Source organism: Pelodiscus sinensis, chromosome 18 (assembly GCF_049634645.1).
Source record: "Pelodiscus sinensis isolate JC-2024 chromosome 18, ASM4963464v1, whole genome shotgun sequence".
NCBI lineage: Eukaryota > Metazoa > Chordata > Testudines > Trionychidae > Pelodiscus > Pelodiscus sinensis.
In genome coordinates, this window is record NC_134728.1 from 24,190,181 (window position 1) to 24,195,185 (window position 5,005).

Consider the following 5,005-nt stretch of genomic DNA (forward strand, 5'->3'; position numbering starts at 1 on the left):
TATAGGCGGCCCGGCCCCGCCCCAGAGGCGGAGCGCGGAGCCCCGAGTGCGATGGGAAATGCCCGGGACGTGCCGCTCTCCCAAGCGCGCCAGGGGCGCTCCCGGCTACGAGAACCCCGCCCTGGCCCGGCTCCTCCCCGCCGCTCCCCAGCCCCCTCCCCAACTTCCCGGGGCCCGACACCGCCCTGTCCCCCAGCCGCCCTCCGGGGCCTGACACCGCCCTGTCCCCCAGCCGCCCTCCGGGGCCTGACACCGCCCTGTCCCCCAGCCGCCCTCCGGGGCCTGACACCGCCCTGCCCCCTTCCCGAGGCCCGACACCGCCCTGCCCCCATCCGCCCTCCGGGGCCCGACACCGCCCTGCCCCCTCCCCAACTTCCCGGGGCCTGACACCGCCCTGTCCCCCAGCCGCCCCAGTCTCTCGGGGCCTGACACCATTCTGGCCCCCTCCAACAGCCGCTCCCCTCCAGGGTCGGACTCTCTGCCCTGTCCTCCCCATCAACCTTCTAGGGCCGGACACTGCCCTGATCCCCCTCGCCCTCCTGGGGTCCGGCACGGCCTTGCCCCGCAAACAACAGCCCCTCCGCGACTCCCGCGGCGCGACACCGCCCTGTTCAGCCTTCCCCAACCTCCAGAGGTCTGTCACAACCTCCCGTCCCCCAAACGCCGGGCTGACACCACCTTTGTCCTGCATCCACCCAACTGTCTCTTTCCCTAGTGCCCTGTATTGCACCTCCCCATCATTGACCAATCCCTCCATAGCCCCCTTGCATCTCCTTCACAAAATGGCCCTATGTGCAACTTTTAACACTTTGTATTCACCCTTAAAGGCCCTGCCATCTCCTTACATCCTGCTTCCTGAATGTCCTTGGCATACCCACCCTTGTCCTTCTGCCCTCAGCCTGACCCTCTACCACCTTCCCATACACCCTCCCCTTCTTACACTATTAAGAACTTCAGAGACACATGAGAAAGGAGGGAAATGTTAAGTCAAATTTTTAACATTCCTTCCACTGTCTCTCTTAAAAATCAAGGTATGTAAGAGAAACCAGCATCATCGCATATATATAGTAGCCCAGTGTCTGAGTCTGTAATGCTGAAATGCTGGCTGTTCCCTCTGGGCGGCCTGTGCTGCATGGGTAGGAGAAGAGAAAGAGAGAGGCAGGAGGTGGAGGAAAGCTTGGGGGGGAGGCAGTAGGAGGAGGGGACACCCCCCCCCGCCCCTCCCACACACACAGAGAGAGAGAGAGATATCAGAGGCTCAGGTGAGAAGACCAACGTGGAGGAGAGACCTGAAAATCCCATTTTATGACGGGCTAATTGGCTAGTATATATGTATATATATATATATTAGCCCAGTGTCTGTGACTCTGTAACGCTGAAATGCTGGCTGTTCCCTCGTGGTGGCGCTGTTTCCTCCCTGGCTGTTCCCTCTGAGCGGCACTGTTGCCTGAGTCACGTCCTTTGCCTCCCACAGTGGCACTCAGCTGACTTCTGTGCCGCTCAGCCAGGCCACCGCGTGAGAGCAAGTGGCGTAAGCGGCCATTTGGGTTCCACGGTCCTCTGAGTGAGAGGCAGAAGGGGGAGGAGAAGACAAAGAGAATGAGAGGCAAGAGGGGGAGGAGAAGAGAGAGAGAGAGGCAGGAGGCTGTAGGAGGAGGAGAAGGAGAGAGAGAGAGAGATGGAGCAAGAGACCAGAGGCTCAGGAGAGAAGACCAAGGAAGTGGGGGAGAGACCTGAAAATCCCGTCTTACGACGGGCTAATTGGCTAGTACAAAAATACCATTCTAAACATGATTTTATATATATATATATGTAGGTATGGAATTTTTAAAAAATTCCTACTGTAATCCACTCCTTCGAAATTGCCTTCTCTACCTATCTTCTCTGGGTTTCTCCTGTGGATTATAAATCCTTCTAGATAAAGCCTGGCTATAGTTCTGGATCTGACACAATACTTATGCTACTGTTGGCAGTTAACAAATAATGGGTTATTGCAAAAGGGGTCAAAAGAAATATAAAAAACGTGCACCATGAAATAACAAAGTTAGTGACTTTATTTTCTGGGGGGGGGGGGGGGGGGAAGAAATGTTAAAAAAATAAGGTTGCATTTTAAGGGTACCAGAAATGTTCTCTTGGTCATTCTACTGAAACAAGCAGGGCACATGTTTTATTATAAGAATGAAGCCGGGATCCTGTAATCTGATTAATGCACTTAGACCCCTATGAGAATGAAGAGCCCTATTGATTTCAATAAGACACCACTCCAGCATAAGTGTCTAACTGCCACAAGGATTTAATTACAGATTCAGGACAATATCTGACTAGAAAATAAAAATCATGTTCTGTCCACCATTTCAGACTAAGCTGTGAAGGTTGGTAATGTTTCCAAGGAATCTTACGAGAGACAATCTTTATGCAAAATAATTTCCAGGAAAATCTATTTTGTCCCTGAACTACAACTGCAACTACAACCGACTTTTTAACACTGAAATTATATATTACAGTGCCTACAATATTTTGATAAACATGGAAATAATCTGTTACTTATGTATGTTAGAAGCAAACAGGTATTTAACTTTTTTTCTGGAAGCTTCACAGTAAGGCATTTAAAATGTATATCTGCTATTGATTAGTGCAGTGGAATTTTAAGGAATATTTTCAGCCTTCAGGTCAGATATTTTAAAATAACATTCTTTCAATGCTAATAATATCTGGCACAGGTAGCAATTTGAGCTTGATCCCACTATGAATCTCATGCAAGTGCAGGACTTTGCTTGCATGCAGCTCATTGCAGTTTGGGTTTTAGGTAGTTTTTGCTTTTAAGGTGCAACAAGTATTACCATAAAAACGTGGAATCCATAAAAGAATATGCATAAGTAACATAGGTCCAAAATGTAGGGTTTTTTTTAACTTTTACAGAATCTGACATGAATACAGATGTTTGTTACATCTGATGAAAAAATGAAAATAGTTTTCAGTTTGAATTTAAAACTGCTACTGCTGTATTTGGAAACAGGAACATTACATCACTCAATGAGATGCTAAAAGCAAAACTGCTTGATTAGTTTTCTGTATCTTAAGCAGAGGCAAGTACAAACAGACATTGCAGATGGTAAAAAGAAAGACTAAATAGTTCAGTTTTAATCAATTCAAAGTATTAATAACCCAAGTAAGGGAATTTGTTTATGCTTTTTAACCTGACAAGGTCCCTTTAAATAAGAACCTCAGCTCTTTGTAACCAAACTGATAAAATCTTTGGCCCAGGCTTACTCAAAAATATAATGGGAAATGAAACTTGCCTTTAATGTGTTTTCCAGCCTTCAGAGTAAATTTGCATAATCCAGTAATGACAGACTTCTGAGCACATTTTGTAGATTATATTTTCTCTTTTTGACATGTAAGTTTACTTTCTATTGTCACAAAAAGAAACTGCATGGAAATACAATACTAAAAATCTTAACACTGTGCTGTGAATTCATAATACAATATTGCTTGGTTCATTTGCCCTTCAAATGTCCTCTTTCAAAATGTTTACATTTTACTCTCAATAGAACAATCCAGGAAAAAATCTTGTTTAGCTGAGACTCACTGAGAGCAATAGAATAAAATGGGCTCAGAGAAAATAAGTAACTGAAATTTTCTCTTCTGAAATCCACTACCACTGGCATAAAAAGTCACATCTCAATGTTGTGATTTGATCAGACTAGTGAATTATGACACTTTTAGGTACCGTATATTTCGGCCTTTGTACAAAAAAAAGTTACAACTTTCAAAGAAATGACACAAAAGTCAGCTTGGCTCATCCTCTGTTGTTCCAGTCCCATTACTTAATAATGCACTGTTCATTAAATCTTAAAATTGAATCATAATTGTGGGTAAAAAATATCTGGAAAAGTTAATTCACTTGTAATTCTTCGTCCACACCAATGATAGAGAAATAACCCTAAGAAGTGCAGTTGACTCTGGGTAATCTCCACTGAAACAAATTCTCAGGACATCTTACATGTCATGGGCACATTGCCACTTCTCACCATCTGGTGCTCTTTGGGTACGTCTAGACTACATGCCTCTGTCGCCAGAGGCATGTAGATTAGGCTACCAGACATAGGAAAATGAAGCGGTGATTTAAATAATCGCCGCTTCATTTAAATTTACATGGCTGCCGCGCTGAGCCGACAAACAGCTGATCAGCTGTTTGTCGGCTCAGCGCGATAGTCTGGACGCACGGGTGTCGACATCAAAGGTATTTGTCGACCACCCAGGTAAGCCTCCTGGGATGAGGTATACCTGGGTGGTCGACAAATACCTTTGATGTCGACACCCGCGCGTCCAGACTATCGCGCTGAGCCGACAAACAGCTGATCAGCTGTTTGTCGGCTCAGCGCGGCAGCCATGTAAATTTAAATGAAGCGGCGATTATTTAAATCGCCGCTTCATTTTCCTATGTCTGGTAGCCTAATCTACATGCCTCTGGCGACAGAGGCATGTAGTCTAGACGTACCCTTTGTGTCCCAAGGGTATAGCCATAAAACTGACCACTGTTTCGAGAAATAAAGGATTTTGATCCAGGAGGGAAGAGCTGTTGTATTAAAAGGTTGAAAATAACTGTCTCCCATCAGAAACTGGTAGTATTTCTATGGGACTCATCCCCCAACTCACATTCCCTGAAAACGGCTTTCTCCCCTAATGGGCTAAGATTAAGAAATAGTATTTAAAATGTATTGCTAATTTACCCCAAAAGTTCCTGTTTTTGAAGCTCACATATGTCCTTATCCTTCCTTAAAAACTTGGAAAATTAGGTGTGTAAATACTGCACATTTTGCCATCTGTTCACTGACATTTTCTCCAAATGTGGAAGGAGGATAACTCAGGCACTCTCGCTGGGTAATGAAGCCACTGAAATGGAGCGAGCCTCATGGAAGAGGAAAGGTTGGTTTAATGAATGAATGTAAATCATTTGAACATGCAACATGCCTCTGACTAAGAAAGGAAATAAGTTTGGATC